The sequence below is a fragment of the Mauremys reevesii genome, linkage group 12 (assembly GCF_016161935.1).
Source record: "Mauremys reevesii isolate NIE-2019 linkage group 12, ASM1616193v1, whole genome shotgun sequence".
Taxonomy (NCBI): domain Eukaryota; kingdom Metazoa; phylum Chordata; order Testudines; family Geoemydidae; genus Mauremys; species Mauremys reevesii.
The window spans coordinates 38446385-38467490 of NC_052634.1; the positions used below are offsets into that span (position 1 = coordinate 38446385).

Genomic DNA, 21106 nt, shown 5'->3' on the forward strand with positions numbered 1-21106 from the left:
ACGGGCTGAGCGGGGCTGGTGGCTGGAACCCTAGACAAGGATCCCAGGCCCTGCTCAGCCCGCTGCTGGTCTGGGGTTCTGACCACCAACTCCTGCCAGCCAGGATCCCGGCCGCCAACCCCCCTCAGCCCGCTACCAGCCTGGGATTCTGCTCACCCAGGCTGGCAGGAGGCAGAGTGGGGCCGGGGGCTGGGCTCCTGACTGGCAAGGGGCCAGCAGCCGGAACCCCGGTGTAGCAGTAGGCTGAGTGCTGCCGGCACCCCAGACTGGCAGCAGACTGAGCCACTCAACCCCCCACCGGCCCTGCTCAGCCCGCCACCAGCCCACTCAGCCCGCTGCCGGCTGAATGAATGGAACCCCAGGCTGACAGCAGGTTGAGTGGTTCTGCCAGCCTGCTCAGCCCGCTGCCAGCCTGGGGTTCCTTGGGGGGTCCCCAGGCCAGCAGCAGGTGCTGAGTCGGGCCGATGGCCGGTATCCCAGCTGGCAATAGGCCAGCAGCCGGAACCCCAGAGCAGTGATGGGCTGAGCCACTCAGCCTGCCGCTGCGTACCATCAAAAATCAGCTCACCTGCCACCTTTGGCATGTGTGCCATAGGTTGCCGACCCCTGCTTTATACGCTAGTAAGGAGATGAGCATATTACAGTTGTTGGAGGGCTCTTATCAGGAGTAACAGGCTATAGGAAAGTCATTCAACATTTTTTGTTTCTCTGATGAAAACTGGCCTACTCCCTGCCTCAAACCAAACTTGTCACTAATAATTGTCAACAACTTAATTTTCTGTTTTTGGCTAAGATATTGACATTTTTTTTTTAAATATTGAAATTGGATTCAGGATTGTTAGCAAGAATTTTTGGCAAACAAAGTTGTTAAATGACAATCTAAATGGCAACACAGTACTGCTTTCATACTGCTGGTCCAACAGCTGCAGTAGACCCCAAAATCCACCTCTTGGGGTGATGAGTGGCAACAGCAGCAGCAAACCCTCAGGTCCAATCACACGCCAATGGGCACCACCACCAGCCTTACGGACCATAGTGAAGTTAGCACAGCATCTGATCTCAGGGACAGGTCACCCATGGAGCCACAGCAGCTCATCCTGCCCTGTACAGCTCCCCCCGGATGAGGTGGATCGGTGGCAGCTGCCAGCCCGGGGGAGACACGCTCCCCAGCTAGGTTGACCAGATCCAGATGTCCTGATTTTATAGGGCCAGTCCCGATATTTGGGGCTTTGTCTTATATAGGCACCAATTACCCCCACCCAGAGTGACTAGACAGCAAGTGTGAAAAATCAGGACAGGGGGTGGGGGTGGGGGGTAAAAGGAGCCTATATAAGAAAAAGACCCCAAAATTGGGACTGGCCCTATAAAATAGGAATATCTGCTCACCCTATCCCAACCCCCTGTCCTGAGTTTTCACACATCTGGCTAACCCCAGCCCAGCCGCTTGTGACAATCCAATCCTGGCTCACTGCCCAGGAAGTGAGTTACTTTCACTGTCATTCCTCAGCAGGCAGCCAGCCAGCCTCCTCCCCCACACCTACCCCCCAGCACCTCACCCAACCCAGCCCTGATGGAGGGGAGGGAGGAGAGAGAGAGGGATGCTTCTGGGGAGGAGGGAGAAAGGAGGGGGTGCTCCATGGGGCAGGGGGGGAGAAGAATTGATGTAATGGGGGACAACAAAGGATACTGGTTCCAGAGCTGCAGAGCCTGCCTCACCTCACCTCAGCCGGGGGGAAAGAGTCACACTCACAGGTGAGCTCCTTCCCCAACCCCTACCCCCGCCCCTTCCCAGAGACCCCAGCAGCCAATCCCCTCCCTCAGACTGTGCTGCATTCGGCTCTCTCTAGGACAAAGCAGCCCTGCTCTTACATGCTGTAAGAGCCCTGCTCTTCCCATCTGTCCGGGCTCCCAGCAGAGCGGTGCCCCCAGACCTAGTGGTGCCCTAGGCAGCTGCCTATAGCTAATGACGGCCCTGGAGACATGAGAGAGAAATCAGGCTAGAGCAGAAAGTGATTGGGGGGGGGGTGAAGGGTTTGAAATGCAAGGAGAAGAAAAATCTTTCTCCTGCTCCCTCTCATCAGAGAATCTAAAAACCAGATGAGAGATACCTCTCCCCCACTGCAACATCAACTCTGGTGGGCTTGGGCTGAGGGAGAATCTTCTCTCCCCAGCAGCTCCAGCACGCCTGGGTTGGATCATGGACACCTCCCCACACAGATCTGGTGTGCCTGGCCTGGGACAGGGGAGGGGCTCCTCTCCTCTCCATTGGGGACATGGTGGGATGAGAGATGTGACAGGGCTTTACGGGAAATCATTATTTGCCTGATTCATGTGCCAGTCCTAGTCCTTGATGACCCAAACGAACCGTTTATCATGCATGCTGATGCCAGTTTGGAGGGTCTGGGAGCACTCTCCTACCAGGAAGTGGAAGGTAAATGTAAATCTGTGGCCTTTGCCAGCTGAGGACTGTCTGATAGCGAAACTCGCTATCCCATCCACCAGCTGCAGTTCTTGGCCTTGAAATGGGCCATGACTGAGAAATTTCCAGACTACTTGTCCGGTGCTCAGTTTCAGCTATGGACAGAGAACAATCCACTGACTTCTGTGTTAACAAGGGCTAAGCTGGATGCTACAGGGCAGAGATGGGTGGCTACTTTTGCTAGCCATAACTTCAGCATTCAATACCAATGAGTTGGTATAACAGGGAGTGTGATGTATCAGGACCACCAATTCTTGGCTGGGAGGGAGGGTGTAAGCAGGGTCAGAATGAACTCTACCCTGCCATCTGTTGGTGATGTGATGCAAAGGCATTTAGTTGCTGATGTGCATGGTCACACCCACCCCGCATTGCATGATGGGGGTGCTTGTCCAAATGGTGATTTTGGCTGCTGTGAGATCTCCAAACTCTTTCTTATTAGGGCAAGAGTAATTAAGTGTAGTAATCCTGGTGACATGAATCAAGAACAGTAGAACGGTACTTAGCAGTTCTTGATTTCAGAACTCACCCAAACCAATATAAAAATCTTTAGACAAGGCACATGGGTTCCAAACAATAGCAAGTTAAAAGAGATTGAAAATCAATATTTGTGTTTTGCACCATGGGGTTCTTTAGCAAACTCTAAACACATATTTTATGGTTTTCTTCTGTTTAGATTAAAAATAGACTTAATTATTATTCTTTTTTAAATAATGTGTTATAGCATACACTGAAAATCTTCAATGCAGAAGCAAGAATTTTAGTTATACTTAAACAGATTGTCTATGATGGTACTTAAAAGCTAAAGTTGGTAGAAATATACTGCTGCATAAGAACCTGGTAGAAAAGTTTTGCTGGAAGAGTAAGCAGACCGAGATTGTCAGTCACAGATCAGTGGGTGGGTTTATGGAAATACTGGACTCTTGGACGGGAGCAGGGGCAGGGGGGGGGCACACGACTTCTGTGGCACATGCACCACCTCTGCAACTAACGTTTGCTACCTCACTCCCTAACAACACACCTTTTACCTCAGGACTAAATACACCGTGAAAGAGATCTAATGGCATAAGCTTAGGGTGAGCAACTGCAGCACTAACAACAATTTGAAGAGATTCAAAACCACCTCGGCCTCTGTCTTTCCACGCCAGGGACAGCAGAAAGGACATCAGCAGCACCTGCAAGACACCAACAAACATCCATTTCTACCTCCCTCCACGAGTGGCCATTAGGAACCCATACCCCTAAATGGTGAGTACTTTTCAGGAGAGGGTGACGCTCTCAGGCCTCAAATGCCAGGTACAATTACTCTGTCCTTGATCCAAAATCAACAGGAAAATACACTGGATTACTCCTGCCCCAATAACAAAGAGACTGGGCATATAGCAGCAGCTGAAATGACCGTTTGGACAAGCACTCCCATCATGCAATCCAGGGTGGGTGTAACCATGCAAATGACATCAGCCCCAAAAGGCCTTGACAACACATCACCAACAGATGGCAGGGCAGACTTCATACTGACCCTGCTTCAACTAGATTGTGGCAAAGATTCCAAAACACTGAACGGTAAAACTCACCAAACGCGGGTCAATCCATCCTCATCGTCGTAACCGCTCGTTATATTCCACACCCGAACGTAGCCCTCATATGGACAACATACCCTCCTAACTCAGTGTCTGTACGTTAACCTTTTACCCCCAGTCAGGGCTATTGCAGATTATGTATTCCTTATGCCACCCGATCTTAAACTGAATTTTGCATCCCTTGGGTAAGCTGTACGTTGTTCCCTGAGCACCAGAAACTTCTATGCCGAAACTCTGTACTGTACACTTTTTTTTCTTTGAACGTCATCTTAATAAAAAGTTGACTTTTGTTCGAGATCCCGGCTCCTGTTCCTTTGCAAGGCGTGTGCGTTTGCTCCGGGTTTTAGTCTGCTAATACAGCGGGGGGGCGATTGAGCCAGACGCGCTTGCCTGCTGCAGACACGGATTCAAGGCTGAACCTCGTCCCCCACAAGCTTGAAAGCTTAACTGAAAAGTGTTTAAGAAGTGCTCCCGTCTCCGGCACTCAGCTACCCAGCTCCCAATGGGGTCCAAACCCAAATAGATCCCTTTTACCCTGTAGAAGCTGTAAAATCCTGTGACCAGGGCAGCTGCCTAGCAGCCTGCGCATCTGCCTGCCAGCATGAGAGCGCGTAAGGCACTAATCTGGATAGTGGCAGCTAGGTGGCAGGGGGAGGGTGTGAAGAAGCAGCAGAGTGGCACAGCGGGAGCGTGCTGGGCCCATAACCCAGAGGTCGGTGGATCGAAACCATTCTCTGCTACATGTGCGCTTGTTTCTTTTCCCTCTGGGCCTTCAAGCGAGCCAGTGACCAGCAGAGCACCAAGAGCCTAGGCCATGAGGCAAGAGGTGGCTGAGGCGAAGCGGCCTGCCAGGGAGCTCCCCGGCACCTCTGGCTGCCTGGGCTGAAGGCAAGAGGCAGGCCGAGGCGTGGTTAGGGTCTCCTGTCCTGGAATGAGGCTGCAGTGCTTCCTGGTCCCCTTTTCCCACCACACCGGCAGGCAGCTGCTGCGGGAGAACACGAGGGAGGCTCTGGGGGCGCTAGGCAGCGCTGTGTGTGTGGCTGTCAGGGGAAAGAGCCGAGGCTCCCGACTCGACCTGCCATTGACTCGCGTGGCTCTGCGCGCTGTCAGCCGGGGCGGGCCAGGCTGCGGACGTGACTCAGGCTTGGGCCGCATGCCCGTGCTTTCCTGACGAGGCATGAGGCAGGCCAAGAGCTTTGCACAGCATACAGGGAAGTGGGAGGGAGGCGTCTTTGAGCCGGCGTGTCTCCTCCGCTTCTCCCTTGCCGCTTGGGCGGAGGCGGGAAGGGAGCGAAATGTTCCCGGCAGAAAGTTTTTGTGCTCGGCCTTGAGGATTAAGCCTGAGCCTCCGGCACGGCTGCTGGCAGATGGGTTTCTGAATGGCATCCAGCCCGCTCTTTGGACCACCAGCTGAAAGCACTGAGGCCAAGAGGCAGCAAAATGGGACCTTTGAGGCTCCCCCACAGGCCTCGGGGAAGCAAGGAAGCAGCACAGGCTTAGCGTCATCCCTGGGTGGGCTCGAACCACCATCCTTTCGGTTAACAGCCAAACGCGCTGACCCATTGCGCCACAGAGACACGGAGGGGCAAGGCTGTATTGAGCACAAAAGCCAGGCATCAGCTCAGGGTACGGTATAGCACATGCATGCAGTGGATAGACAAGCAACAGCAAGGAACTGGACTGGTATGGAGCGAAAGTTCTGTGGGAAGGAACCGAAAGGAGCAACGGGGCTGTGGTACAGCGCTCACATACACTTTCTTTGGCCTGTTTTGCTGGAAGAGTTAGCAGAGCGAGATTGTTAGTCACAGGACACTGGGTGGGTTTATGCAAATTCTGGACTCTGGGACCGGAGGGGGGGGGCATATGCACCACCTCTGCAACTAACGTTTGCTATCTCACTCCCTAACAACACACCTTTTACCTCAGGATTAAAATACACCATGAAAGATGAAAGAGATCTAACAGCATAAGCTTAGGGTGAGTAACTGCAGCACTAACAACAATTTGAAGAGATTCAAAACCACCTCGGCCTCTGTCTTTCCACACCAGGGACAGCAGAAAGGACATCAGCAGCACCTGCAAAACACCAACAAACATCCAATTCTATCTCTCTTCATGAGCGGCCATTAGGAACCCATACCCCTAAATGGTGAGTACTTTTGAGGAGAGGGTGACGCTCTCAGGCCTCAAATGCCAGGTACAGTTACTCTGTCCTTGATCCAAAATCAACAGGAAAATACACTGGATTACTCCTGCCCCAATAACAAAGAGACTGGGGATATCGCAGCAGCTGAAATGACCGTTTGGACAAGCACTCCCATCATGCAATCCGGGGTGGGTGTAACCATGCAAATGACATCAGCCCCAAAAGGCCTTGACAACACATCACCAACAGATGGCAGGGCAGACTTCATACTGACCCTGCTTCAACTAGATTGTGGCAAAGATTCCAAAACACCGAACGTTAAAACTCACCAAACGCGGGTCAATCCATCCTCATCGTCGTAACCGCTCGTTATATTCCACACCCGAACGTAGCCCTCATATGGACAACATACCCTCCTAACTCAGTGTCTGTACGTTAACCTTTTACCCCCAGTCAGGGCTATTGCAGATTATGTATTCCTTATGCCACCCGATCTTAAACTGAATTTTGCATCCCTTGGGTAAGCTGTACGTTGTTCCCTGAGCACCAGAAACTTCTATGCCGAAACTCTGTACTGTACACTTTTTTTTTCTTTGAACGACATCTTAATAAAAAGTTGACTTTTGTTCGAGATCCCGGCTCCTGTTCCTTTGCAAGGCGTGTGCGTTTGCTCCGGGTTTTAGTCTGCTAATACAGCGGGGGGGCGATTGAGCCAGACGCGCTTGCCTGCTGCAGACACGGATCCAAGGCTGAACCTCGTCCCCCACAAGCTTGAAAGCTTAACTGAAAACTGTTTAAGAAGTGCTCCCGTCTCCGGCACTCAGCTACCCAGCTCCCAATGGGGTCCAAACCCCAAATAGATCCCTTTTACCCTGTAGAAGCTGTAAAATCCTGTGACCAGGGCAGCTGCCTAGCAGCCTGAGCATCTGCCTGCCAGCACGAGAGCGCGTAAGGCACTAATCCGGATAGTGGTGGCTAGGTGGCAGGGGGAGGGTATGACGAAGCAGCAGAGTGGCGCAGCGGGAGCGTGCTGGGCCCATAACCCAGAGGTTGATGGATCGAAACCATCCTCTGCTACGCGTGCGCTTGTTTCTTTTCCCTCTGGGCCTTCAAGCGAGCCGGTGACCAGCAGAGCACCAAGAGCCTAGGCCATGAGGCAAGAGGTGACTGAGGCGAAGCGGCCTGCCAGGGAGCTCCCCGGCACCTCTGGCTGCCTGGGCTGAAGGCAAGAGGCAGGCCGAGGCGTGGTGAGGGCCTCCTGTCCTGGAATGAGGCTGCAGTGCTTCCTGGTCCCCTTTTCCCACCACACCGGCAGGCAGCTGCTGCGGGAGAACACGAGGGAGGCTCTGGGGGCGCTAGGCAGCGCTGTGTGTGTGGCTGTCAGGGGAAAGAGCCGAGGCTCCCGACTCGACCTGCCATTGACTCGCGTGGCTCTGCACGGCCGTCAGCCGGGGCGGGCCAGGCTGCGGACGTGACTCAGGCTTGGGCCGCATGGCCGTGCTTTCCTGACGAGGCATGAGGCAGGCCAAGAGCTTTGCACAGCGTACAGGGAAGTGGGAGGGAGGCGTCTTTGAGCCGGCGTGTCTCCTCCGCTTCTCCCTTGCCGCTTGGGCGGAGGCGGGAAGGGAGCGAAATGTTCCCGGCTGAAAGTTTTTGTGCATGGCCTTGAGGATTAAGCCTGGGCCTCCGGCACGGCTGCTGGCAGATGGGTTTCTGAATAGCATCCAGCCCGCTCTTTGGACCACCAGCTGAAAGCACTGAGGCCAAGAGGCAGCAAAATGGGACCTTTGAGGGTCCCCCACAGGCCTCGGGGAAGCAAGGAAGCAGCACAGGCTTAGCATCGTGCCTGGGTGGGCTCAAACCACCATCCTTTCGGTTAACAGCCGAACGTGCTGACCCATTGCGCCACAGAGACACGGAGGGGCAAGGCTGTATTGAGCACGAAAGCCGGGAATCAGCTCAGGGTACGGTATAGCACATGCATGCAGTGGTTAGACAAGCAACAGCAAGGCACTGGACTGGTATGGAGCGAAAGTTCTGTGGGAAAGAACCGAAAAGAGCACCAGGGCTGTGGTACAGCGCTCGCATACACATTCTTTGGCCTGTTTTGCTGGAAGAGTTAGCAGAGCGAGATTGCTAGTCACAGGACAGGGGGTGCATTTATGCAAATTCTGGAATCGGGGGGGGCAGATGCACCACCTCTGCAACTGACTTTTGCTACCTCACTGCATAACAACACAACTTTTACCTCTCAGGATCAAAATACACCATGAAAGAGATTTAACGGCATAATATTAGGGTAAACAACTGCAGCACTAACAACAATTTTAAGAGGTTCAAAACCGTTTCTGTTTTTCCACACCAGGGACAACAGAAAAGACATCAACACCACCTGCAAGGCACCAACAAACATCCATTCCTACCTGCTACCACAAGTGGGCATTAGGAACACATACCCCTTAATGGTGAGTACTTTTCAGGAGAGGGTAACGCTCTCAGGCCTCAAATGCCAGGTACAGTTACTCTGTCCTTGATCCAAAATCAACAGGAAAATACACTGGATTACTCCTGCCACAATAACAAAGAGACTGGGGATATCACAACAGCTGAAATGACCGTTTGGACAAGCACTCCCATCATGCAATCCGGGGTGGGTGTAACCATGCAAATGACATCAGCCCCAAAAGGCCGTGACACGGGCTGGGAGAGTAGTCACCCTGACTTTTGGGAGCGTAGGCGGTTGCCCCTGCAGCGCCTCTGCCACGAGTTCTACATACTCTGCTTTCTCTTCAGTTCGTATAAATCTTTCGCCTTTTACTAAAGATTTCCGTGGAGAGGAATGTTGATGAGTTTGTAGCCAATTTTTTAAGGCTTTGCTTTGGCAAGGCTGTTGCCTGCTGTGAGAAAAACAGAAGAGTGCTCCCTGAGCTGGTGTCACTGGCTGAAGCTTTTCTATAGTATGAAAAAAGTATAGTAGGGGGCACCTGGCATTGGCTGCTGTCAGCAGACAGGATACTGGGCTAGGTCTTTAACTTGGACGGGTAGCTGGGAAGACAGTCAATCAGACAGAACCCGTTCAACAAACCTTTTCATTTCCTTGTTATTGCCTGACTCCTTTAATTCTTTTCCTTTTCCTTATTTCCCAGCAGACCGACTAGCCACCAGCTTTGGGTGCTAGCAGAGGGACCTGACGAGCTCCTTCTTTTCGGCAGCGTTGAACATGCCAGGGCACAGTCAGATTCTGGATGCTCATCTGAATGTAACGCCTAGCTCTCACCTTTATTTCTGTTTCTTAGCTCTTTTGGGCCATCGATCTTTGGTCTGACCCATAGGATCCCTGCATTAGGAGAGATGGCTAATTAATGAGCCCATAAACCTTGGAAATCAAATGAAACCTGAAGTCCGTAGAAGACCTCGAAAGGCCCTTGGGGGTGGAGTGCGAGCTGAGGAAGAGTTCCCTGCACAGCTTACCTCTCCATTCTCGTTTTCCTGTCCTGAGCGGAAAAGCCAGGAAGCAGCTCCGGGTAGGGAGGGGATACCATATGTGTGCAGTGGTTAGACAGGAAACAGCAAGGAACTGGACTCGTATGGAGTGAAACTGTAAGCATCTTCTGTATGCCTGATGACTGCAGGTTTGAGAGAGTTATGTGGGAAGTGGAGGCTTTCGGTGGGCTTTCAGAGGAAATGTAATGGAAAAGCAGCCGAAAGTGGAATCCCAGGTTTTTAAACAATCCTCCACTAACACGCCAAACAGCTCAGGTCTAGTTACTCATTGAAAATTAGAATAAAGTTACAGCAAGATTTCATCATAAATGAAGTCAAACCCTAAAGATTTCAGAACACAACTGCTATAAGGAGCCACGAGGGAAGCAATACAAAGTCAACCTTGCCTCAGAGAAAGGCAGTTAAACAATTTCTCTTTTTTAAAGCAGCATAATCTCCCCAAACGGAAGGGCACTGTTCCCGGAGAAGGGTCCTGGAGAGGGTTTTCCTCGTTGGTGCCGGCCATCCACCTCCCCGAAAGGCGGGAGCTAGGTCGACGGAAGAATTCTTCCGACCAAGGCGCGGACTGATGTAGCCGCGCCGATTTACGTTCCCCGTGCAGCCCAGGCCCGAGGGTCGGTGCGTGCTGAACAGTTAAGTCAAAACAGCTCCGTCCGTCAGAGATGTGCAAAAGGGAAAACCCGCTCCTGGGCGACACGGCCACGACGCCCTAACCCGCAGCGTAGCTAAAGGGCATTCGGGCAGGCGGTGGGTGGGCCTCAAGCGACGGAAAGCCCTCCTCCAGCATGGGGTTGTGACAGCCTAGTCTCCATAGCACAGACAGGGTGGCCACCAAGAGACAGGAACAGACAACGAAAGCCAAAGCGGCCCCAGGGCAGGGGGCGAAGCTGCCTGTTGGACGAGGAGACCAGGTGGGACAGGCGTTTTGGACAGGCCGTCCTCCCGTCAAAGGAGGAAGAGCCCGAGAAGAAGGGCCGGGCAAGAAGCTACAAGCAGGGAAAGAAGCAGAGCATGCAGGCAGGCAGGTCCCCATAGAGCTAAGGAAGGCACCGGTCCAAGCCACCCAAAAGCAGACTAGAGAGCAGATCAGCTGCAAAAGACCAGGGAAAGCCAAGAACACAGAGAGACCCAAGTAAAGTTTTAGAGCTGAGCTTTGCTTACAAGGAGGAACGTGTGACAAAGATACCTAGAAGTACAGAGCCTGTGGAAAAGAGCACTCCCAAAGGCCCAGAATAACAACTGCTTTCCAGTGCACTAAGCCTAAACAGCCCACTGTCAGTTGTCTGTTGTTCAAACCAATCAGCAGGGGAGAGCGCGAACGCAGTCCCCCACTACCACAAATTATGCAGTCGAGTTTCCCGCATTTGGGGAAATCGCAGGGGTCAGCACACCCGCAGTGCAATGGATGAGCCTCACCCTGGGAAAACCACCTTCGTGATCATGGTATCTCCCCTGCCAGGTAAGTATGAGTTCCTGCTGCCCGGCCGCCGCCCGCCCTCGCTCGCCCCGCACTTATAACACACGGGGCGGACCGCCGCGCCCCCACCGCCGGCCTCGCCCACACCGGCCCCCACTGCCGACAGCTGCCCCGACGCGGCCCCCGGAGACCGTCCCTTCCCCACCCCGAGCTCCCGGTGCCAAAGTCGGGCCCTGCCTGGCAGCCTGCGTCCGCTCCCACGATTCTCTGCTCGCACACAGATCTGCATACCTGCTCACGCGGCTCCGCCCCTCCGCTCGGGCCCCTCCCCCTGCCCGCCCGGGCCGCCGCTCTTGCGTGCTCAGCTCTTTGAGCTCAGATGGGGTGTAGTGCTCAGATCGAGTGCGACAGACCTTAACTTTGCCATGTGAGGGTCATTCTATCCCCATTACCTGGCTTGCTTATTTATACCTATGACTGTCTTTAACTCTTGTATGCGTGATGTACCCTCACTGCTTGCTGAAGGTATCTTGAACTCACCCACAGTATACCCCACATTGGGGACATTGCACACTGTATAAAAGTTATGTGCTGTCCAATACCAAAGTACTAGCATCCCCCTATACTCTGTATGTCACCCCTGATGACCAGTAACTGATGTTACAAACTCTCTGTATTATCTCTTCTTAAACATTTTCTAATAAACATTTAAAACTAAAATTGCCCTATACTCTGTATGTCACCCCCGATGACCAATATCTGACGTTTCAACTCTCTGTATCATTCATTTTCAAATATTTTCTAATAAACTTTTAAATCTTGGCCTATCCAAGGCCGTGATCAAGTGTCTTGATGTTTTTGGTCTTTTGGCCTCGAGATGAAAACCTTGTCTGTGTCTTGGGAACCTTGAGGTAAAAAATTATCTAAGTTGAAGCGGGTCCCGTCCCGGGAAGCCAGGCCATCAGAGAGACGACGTGGCCCACCTGCTGCTGGGGAAAGAGTGCAGCTTGCATTTCGCTTCTCTCTCGCTCTCTCCCCACCGGAAGTTGGTCCAAAACAAGAATGACCTCCCCTGCCTTGTCTCACGTCAGTTTCTCCTCAGGGCAGAAGGTCGGGTGTTGTCAGCCACTCTCCAGAAACTGGACGGCCACTCGATCCCTTTTGTTACCTGCCAAGTGAGGCTGAGTGCACTGGCAGGCAGCGCCGCTTGAAGAAGTGGAAGATTGGACAAATGACCAGGAGGAGTATAAAAATATTGCTCAGGCACGCAGGAGTGAAATCAGGAAGGGCAACTCACGCTTGGAGTTGCAGCTAGCAAGAGATGTTAAGAGTAACAACAAGAAGGGTTTCTTCAGGGATGTTAGCAACAAGAAGAAAGTCAAGGAAAGTGTGGGCCCCTTACAGAATGAGGGAGGCGACCTTGTGACAGAGGATGTGGAAAAAGCTAATGTACTCAATGCTTCCCCACCCTCCCCCTTCGTGATTTTGTCTTCACGAACAAAATCAGCTCCCAGACTGCTGCTCTGGGCAGCACAGCATGGAGAGGAGGTGACCAGCCCTCTGTGGAGAAAGAAGTGCTTCGGGACTATTTAGAAAAGCTGGATGAGCACAAATCCATGGGGCCGGATGCGCTGCATCCGAGGGTGCTAAAGGAGTTGGCGGGTGTGATTGCAGAGCCACAGGTCATTATCTTTGAAAATTCATGGCCATTGGGGGAGGTCCCAAATGACTGGGAAAAGGCTAATGTAGTGCCCATCTTTAAAAGAGGGAAGAAAGAAGGAGGATCCGGGGAACTACAGGCCAGTCAGCCTCACTTCAGTCCCTGGAAAAATCATGGAGCAGGTCCTCAAGGAATCAATTCTGAAGCACTTAGAGGAGAGGCAAGTGATCAGGAGCGGTCAGCATGGATTCAGCAAGGGCAAGTCACGCCTGACTAACCTAATTGCCTTCTGTGAGGAGAGAACTGGGTCTGTGGATGAGGGAAAAGCAATGGATGTGTTCTTCCTTGACTTTAGCAAAGTTTTTGATACGGTCTCCCACAGTATTCTTGTCGGCAAGTTCAAGAAGTTTGGGCTGGATGAATGGACTATAAGGTGGACTATAAGCTGGCTAGGTCCTCGGGCTCAACGGGTAGTGATCAATGGCTCCACGTCTAATTGGCAGCCGGTCTCAAGCGGCGTGCCCCAAGGCTCGGTCCTGGGGCCGGTTGTGTACAATATCTTCCTTAAGGATCTGGAGGATGGTGTGGACTGCACTCTCAGCAAGTTTGCAGATGACGCTAAACTGGGAGGAGCGGTCGATACGCTGGAGGGTACGGATAGGCTACAGAGGACCTAGACAAATTGGAGGATTGGGCTGAAAGAAACCTGATGAGGTTCAACAGGACAAGTGCCCGGTCCTGCACTTAGGACGGAAGAATCCCGTGCACTGCTCCAGACTAGGGACCGAATGGCTAGGCAGCAGTTCTGCAGAAAAGGACCTAGGGGTTACAGTGGACGAGAAGCTGGATATGAGTCGACAGCGTGCCCTTGTTGCCAAGAAGGCTAACGGCATTTTGGACTGTATACGTAGGGGCATTGCCAGCAGATCGAGGGATGTGGTCGTTCCCTTCTCTTCGACGTTGGTGAGGCCTCATCTGGAGTACCGTGTCCGGTTTTGGGCCCCACACTGCAAGAAGGATGTGGAAAAACTGAAAAGAGTCCAGCATAGGGCAACAAAAGTGATTAGGGGGCTGGAAGACATGATTTATGAGGAGAGGCTGAGGGAACTGGGATTGTTTAGTCTGCAGAAGAGAAGAATGAGGGGGGAGTTGATCGCTGCTTTCAACTACCTGAAAGGGGGTTCCAAAGAGGATGGATCTAGACTGTTCTCAGGGGCACCAGATGACAGAACGAGGAGCAATGGTCCCAAGTTGCGGTGGGAAGGTTTAGGTTGGATCTTAGGAAAACCCTTTTCACTAGGAGGGTGGTGAAGCACTGGAATGGGTTCCTTAGGGAGGTGGTGGAATCTCCTTCCTGAGAGGTTTTTAAGGTCAGCCTTGACAAAGCCCTGGCTGGGATGATTTAGTTGGGGATTGGGTTGGACTAGATGACCTCCTGAGGTCCCTTCCAACCCTGATAGTCCATGATTTGAAGCTGTTCCCGTGTATCAAGGTGAGCTGCAGCTCAGCGAACCCCAAGGATCTGAGCGAGGCGAGCTACTTTGCAGCAGAGGCAGACCAAGCAGCAGGTACAACGCGGGGTCGCACCCCGGCCGGCAGATAGAATCTCATGTGCGAGATCCCGGCTCCTGTTACTTTGCAAAGTGTGTGCGTTTGCTCCGGGTTTGAGCTGTGGGCCAAGTGCCCTCTGGCTTCTCGTCCGGGCTCCGTCCTCCATGCGCCTGGGCATCAGCGGGACTGTCTCAGGAGAGCAGCTGCCCCATCCCAATCTCCGCCCAGCCGGGGAAGGAGCAGAGGCAGCCCGGAGAAAAGACTCCTTTGAGCGCCGGAGACGGCCGGAGCATCTTATTTGCATAGCCACAGTGCATTGCGTGCAGCAAAGTGAGTCCCTGGTCGAGGGGCTGGTTTTGCTCCCTGTGTCCCCGGTTTCGATGATCCAACTCGGGCTGCCAATCGGTTCAATTCCATTTCCTCTGAAAGCTAGCGGTGTAGCGGGCTGGGAGAGTAGTCACCCTGACTTTTGGGAGCGTAGGCGGTTGCCCCGGCAGCGCCTCTGCCACGAGTTCTACATACTCTGCTTTCTCTTCAGTTCGTATAAATCTTTCGCCTTTTACTAAAGATTTCCGTAGAGAGGAATGTTGATGCGTTTGTAGCCAATTTTTTAAGGCTTTGCTTTGGCAAGGCTGTTGCCTGCTGTGAGAAAAACAGAAGAGTGCTTCCTGAGCTGGTGTCACTGGCTGAAGCTTTTCTATAGTATGAAAAAAGTATAGTAGGGGGTACCTGGCATTGGCTGCTGTCAGCAGACAGGATACTGGGCTAGGTCTTTAACTTGGACGGATAGCTGGGAAGACAGTCAATCAGACAGAACCCGTTCAACAAACCTTTTCATTTCCTTGTTATTGCCTGACTCCTTTAATTCTTTTCCTTTTCCTTATTTCCCAGCAGACCGACTAGCCACCAGATTTGGGTGCTAGCAGAGGGACCTGACGAGCTCCTTCTTTTCGGCAGCGTTGAACATGCCAGGGCACAGTCAGATTCTGGATTCTCATCTGAATGTAACGCCTAGCTCTCACCTTTATTTCTGTTTCTTAGCTCTTTTGGGCCATCGATCTTTGGTCTGACCCGTAGGATCCCTGCATTAGGAGAGATGGCTAATTAATGAGCCCATAAACCTTGGAAATCAAATGAAACCTGAAGTCCGTAGAAGACCTCGAAAGGCCCTTGGGGGTGGAGTGCGAGCTGAGGAAGAGTTCCCTGCACAGCTTACCTCTCCATTCTCGTTTTCCTGCCCTGAGCGGAAAAGCCAGGAAGCAGCTCCGGGTAGGGAGGGGATACCATACGTGTGCAGTGGTTAGACAGGAAACAGCAAGGAACTGGACTCGTATGGAGTGAAACTGTAAGCATCTTCTGTATGCCTGATGACTGCAGGTTTGAGAGAGTTATGTGGGAAGTGGAGGCTTTCGGTGGGCTTTCAGAGGAAATGTAATGGAAAGGCAACCGAAAGTGGAATCCCAGGTTTTTAAACAATCCTCCACTAACACGCCAAACAGCTCAGGTCTAGTTACTCATTGAAAATTAGAATAAAGTTACAGCAAGATTTCATCATAAATGAAGTCAAACCCTAAAGATTTCAGAACACAACTGCTATAAGGAGCCACGAGGAAGCAATACAAAGTCAACCTTGCCTCAGAGAAAGGCAGTTAAACAATTTCTCTTTTTAAAGCAGCATAATCTCCCCAAACGGAAGGGCACTGTTCCCGGAGAAGGGTCCTGGAGAGGGTTTTCCTCGGTGCCGGCCATCCACCTCCCGAAAGGCGGGAGCTAGGTGGACGGACGAATTCTTCCGACCAAGGCGCGGACTGATGTAGCCGCGCCGATTTACGTTCCCCGTGCAGCCCAGGCCCGAGGGTCGGTGCGTGCTGAACAGTTAAGTCAAAACAGCTCCGTCCGTCAGAGGTGTGCAAAAGGGAAAACCCGCTCCTGGGCGACACGGCCACGCCGCCCTAACCCGCAGCGTAGCTAAAGGGCATTCGGGCAGGCGGTGGGTGGGCCTCAAGCGACGGAAAGCCCTCCTCCAGCATGGGGTTGTGACAGCCTAGTCTCCGTAGCACAGACAGGGTGGCCATCAAGAGACAAGAACAGACAGCGAAAGCCAAAGCGGCCCCACGGCAGGGGGCGAGGCTGCCTGTTGGACGAGGAGACCTGGTGGGACAGGCCTTTTGGACATGCCGTCCTCCCGTCAAAGGAGGAAGAGCCCGAGAAGAAGGGCCGGGTAAGAAGCTACAAGCAGGGAAAGGAGCAGAGCAGGCAGGCAGGTCCCCTTAGAGCCAAGGAAGGCACCGGTCCAAGCCCCCCAAAAGCAGACTAGAGAGCAGATCAGCTGCAAAAGACCAGGGAAAACCAAGAACACAGAGAGACCCAAGTAAAGTTTCAGAGCTGAGCTTTGCTTACAAGGAGGAACGTGTGACAAAGATACCTAGAAGTACAGGGCCTGTGGAAAAGAGCACTCCCAAAGGCCCAGAATAACAACTGCTTTCCTAAGAATCTGCTTTGCAGTGTACTAAGCCTAAACAGCCCACTGTCAGTTGTCTGTTGCTCAAACCAATCACCAGGGGAGAGCGCGAACGCAGTCCCCCACTACCACAAATTATGCAGTCAAGTTTCCCGCATTTGGGGAAATCGCAGGGGTCAGCACACCCGCAGTGCAATGGATGAGCCTCACCCTGGGAAAACCACCTTCGTGATCATGGTATCTCCCCTGCCAGGTAAGTATGAGTTCCTGCTGCCCGGCCGCCGCCTGCCCTCGCTCGCCCCACACTTATAACACACGGGGCGGACCGCCGCGCCCCCCCCCACCGACGGCCTCGACCACACCGGCCCCCACTGCCGACAGCTGCCCCGACGCGGCCCCCGGAGACCGTCCCTTCCCCACCCCGAGCTCCCGGTGCCAAAGTCGGGCCCTGCCTGGCAGCCTGCGTCCGCTCCCACGATTCTCTGCTCGCACACAGATCTGCATACCTGCTCACGCGGCTCCGCCCCTCCGCTCGGGCCCCTCCCCCTGCCCGCCCAGGCCGCCGCTCTTGCGTGCTCAGCTCTTTGAGCTCAGATGGGGTGTAGTGCTCAGATCGAGTGCGACAGACCTTAACTTTGCCATGTGAGGGTCATTCTATCCCCATTACCTGGCTTGCTTATTTATACCTATGACTGTCTTTAACTGTTGTATGCGTGATGTACCCTCACTGCTTGCTGAAGGTATCTTGAACTCACCCACAGTATACCCCACATTGGGGACATTGCACACTGTATAAAAGTTATGTGCTGTCCAATACCAAAGTACTAGCATCCCCCTATACTCTGTATGTCACCCTGATGACCAGTAACTGATGTTACAAACTCTCTGTACCCCTTCTGGCTGGGAAAGCATTATCTAAATTGTATCTATTCTTAAACATTTTCTAATAAACATTTCAAACTAAAATTGCCCTATGCTCTGTATGTCACCCCCGATGACCAATAGCTGACGTTTCAACTCTCTGTATCGTTCATTTTCAAATATTTTCTAATAAACTTTTAAATCTTGGCCTATCCAAGGCGGTGATCAAGTGTCTTGATGTTTTTGGTCTTTTGGCCTCGAGATGAAAACCTTGTCTGTGTCTTGGGAACCTTGAGGTAAAAAATTATCTAAGTTGTAGCGGGTCCCGTCCCGGGAAGCCAGGCCATCGGAGACGACGTGGCCCACCTGCTGCTAGGGAAAGAGTGCAGCTTGCATTTCGCTTCTCTCTCGCTCTCTCCCCACCGGAAGTTGGTCCAATACAAGAATGACCTCCCTGCCTTGTCTCACGTCAGTTTCTCCTCAGGGCAGAAGGTCGGGTGTTGTCAGCCACTCTCCAGAAACTGGACGGCCACTCGATCCCTTTTGTTACCTGCCAAGTGAGGCTGAGTGCACTGGCAGGCAGCGCCGTTTGAAGAAGTGGAAGATTGGACAAATGACCAGGAGGAGTATAAAACTATTGCTCAGGCACGCAGGAGTGAAATCAGGAAGGGCAACTCACGCTTGGAGTTGCAGCTAGCAAGAGATGTTAAGAGTAACAACAAGAAGGGTTTCTTCAGGGATGTTAGCAACAAGAAGAAAGTCAAGGAAAGTGTGGGCCCCTTACAGAATGAGGGAGGCGACCTTGTGACAGAGGATGTGGAAAAAGCTAATGTACTCAATGCTTCCCCACCCTCCCCCTTCGTGATTTTGTCTTCACGAACAAAATCAGCTCCCAGACTGCTGCTCTGGGCAGCACAGCATGGAGAGGAGGTGACCAGCCCTCTGTGGAGAAAGAAGTGCTTCGGGACTATTTAGAAAAGCTGGATGAGCACAAATCCATGGGGCCGGATGCGCTGCATCCGAGGGTGCTAAAGGAGTTGGCGGGTGTGATTGCAGAGCCACAGGTCATTATCTTTGAGATATTTTATGTGAATATTTTATTATTAGTGAACCCTGGAAAAAATCTCAGGAACTATGAAATTAGAAATAGGTAACCAGAGAGAAAGGAGGGCACATTTTTCGGATAGTCTCTTGAAGAAGAGATCTGTGTGTAGCTCAGAAATGTCTCTCTCACCACCTGAAGTGGGTCCAATAAAAGATATTACCTCACTCACCTCATCTTTCTAACTGCAAAGCAAGGCAGATTGGAGAGAAAAACTAGGGCTACTCACAAACTCCCCTGGGGGGTAAATTAACTACCACCTGGAGCCAATGTAGCTAGCTTGAGCATTTCTTTTATGCTGCAGTAATGCAAGGAACCCACGGGCCTGTCTCCTGTAGGACACTGGCAGCGGCAGTTAGCAGAAGGCTTGAGGTCTATGAACTGTGGCACAGATCACTAGCCTAAGGGTCACCCCTGAGGTTTGGGGAACTGGAAATAGTGTGTCTAAGGGGGAATTTCGTCCGTAAAGACACCAGCCGACCAGAGGAACAGGAGCCGACACCGGCCTTCGGACAGAACATCCTCAGATGTCTGACCACAGGGGTGTCCTGGCACCGACCTGACACACATGCCCCCAAGATGAGATCACCAATACACTGACTGACAGGAGAAGAACACCCCAACACTAGTAGGGAGAGGAAATACAAACAGGGCAGCAGGGAGAAACCCCTACTGAACATGCATTACACCCAGCGATGGCAGCAGAACCCATTAGCGGCTACACAACTCACCAAAGGGATCTGCAGGGGGCTGCAGACAAAGCAATGAAAAGCTCCACTCAATGCACAGCTGCCAGAGGAGGAGGGGTGGGAGGTATCTGGGGCAGGGGGCTAGGGGAGGGAGGAGGTGGGAGGATTTGGGGAGGGGAGCTAGAAGAGGAAGGGGTGGTGGTTATTGGGGGGGTGGGGCTAGAAGGGGGATTTGGGGGCAGGGCCTAAAAGGAGGGGTGGGAGGTATTTGGAGGCAGGAGCTAGAAGATTGGTGAGAAACTGTGGGGAGAGGAGCCAGAAGAAAAGGAGGATGGGAGGTATTTGTGAAGAGGAGGTCTAGACGAGGGGTGGGAGCTATTGGGGCAAGGGGAAAGAAGGAGGGAGGATGGGAGGTATTTGCGGGAGGGTCTGGACGGGTGGGAGGTATTTGGTGCTGGGAGGCTAGAAGAGGAAGGGTGGGAGGTATTTGGGGGTGGGGGAAAGAAGGGAGGCTGGTGGTATTTGGGAGGTGGGGTTCAAAAGGGGGGAGGTATTTGGGGGCAGGGGTAGAAGAGTAGGGGTTGGGAGGTATTGGGGCAGGGTACAAGAGGAGGGAGGTTGGGAGGTATTTGGGGTGGGAGGTATTTGGGGGTGGGGGCTAGATGAGGGTGGGAGATATTTGGGAAGGGGGCACGGGGTATTTGGAGGTGCAAGGGGGTAGAAGGGTAGGTTTAAGACATTTGGGGAGGAGAGGGGGTATTTGGGGGTGGGGTGTAGAAAAGGGGGTGGGAGGCATTTGGAGAGGGGCAGGGGTTATTTGGGGGCGAGGTAGAGGGGAGGTATTTGGGGCAGGTGATATTTGGGGCAGGGGTAGAAGGAGGTGGGAGGTATTTTTGCGAGGGGGTAGAAGGGTAGGTTTAAGGCATTTGGGGAGGGGCAGGGGCAGAAGAGGGGAGGGGCGGCATCGGGAGGGGGAGCTGGGGGATTGGAGGAGGGAGCAGCAGAGGGGTTGGGCGCCACGTGACGCCCCTCGGAAGCTCCGCCTCTCGACACAGCCAGTAGGAAGAGGAGGCAGAGCCCTGACCAATGGGAGCGCAAGAAGAAACCTTCCCGGGTTTGAGTGCGTGGTTGAGGGCTGCTGGCAGTGACCAGACCCCTCCCCAGCAGGATGTTCCTGCAGCCTGGTGCCATTCACACCCCAACCCCTGTACAAGCTCCCGCCCTGCCCCCACCCCTGCCCCTTGTGGTGTCCCCAGTCCCCGGCTGTGTCACCCCGCAGCTTCCCAGCCCCACCGTGACCCCGCCCCACACTTCCTCCCTGCAGCCTGCCCCATCCCCTGAGTCCCAGCTTCACCCCGACATCTCTCCAACCCACCTCCCCCATCGCTTCCCCTCCCCTCCAGTGCCCGGCCCTGCTCCCCGGGGGGGCGTGAGAAGCCCCCCCCCCCCCGGCCGCTCCACTCCCCACAATGGGAAGCTGCGGGCGCGGGGGAAGGGGGGGCTGGGCAGGGCTGGGCTGGGCAGGTCCTGGGGAAAGAGAGACGAGGGGGCAAGGCTGAGAGGCCCCTCCCTTGTCCCGGGGGGAGATAGGGGGTCACACAATTTGGCCTAGTGTCACCCTCCGATGTACAGAGGAGACGTCAGCTCCCAGCAGGCCGT

The 21106-nt window shown here is 53.3% G+C and overlaps 1 protein-coding gene, 5 non-coding genes and 1 pseudogene across 6 annotated transcripts in view; 3 read left to right on the forward strand and 4 right to left on the reverse strand.

Moving 5' to 3' along the window:
• Nucleotides 1-21106, forward strand: part of LOC120375648 — a 310655-nt pseudogene that overhangs the window by 214075 nt on the left and 75474 nt on the right.
• The window catches only part of LOC120375894 (zinc finger protein 883-like), a gene marked incomplete at its 5' end in the record, with an annotated part of 252699 nt that overhangs the window by 180368 nt on the left and 51225 nt on the right, over nt 1-21106 (reverse strand). The window lies entirely within an intron of this gene.
• TRNAN-GUU lies at nt 5560-5633 on the reverse strand. The gene has a single exon. It is a non-coding gene; the product is annotated as a tRNA-Asn (tRNA).
• On the forward strand, nt 8976-9091 carry LOC120375978. Its single transcript, XR_005586906.1, has one exon. It is a non-coding gene; the product is annotated as a U5 spliceosomal RNA (small nuclear RNA).
• LOC120376128 lies at nt 11010-11173 on the reverse strand. The gene has a single exon (XR_005587037.1). It is a non-coding gene; the product is annotated as a U1 spliceosomal RNA (small nuclear RNA).
• On the forward strand, nt 14853-14968 carry LOC120376062. The gene has a single exon (XR_005586985.1). It is a non-coding gene; the product is annotated as a U5 spliceosomal RNA (small nuclear RNA).
• Nucleotides 16893-17056, reverse strand: LOC120376149. The gene has a single exon (XR_005587058.1). It is a non-coding gene; the product is annotated as a U1 spliceosomal RNA (small nuclear RNA).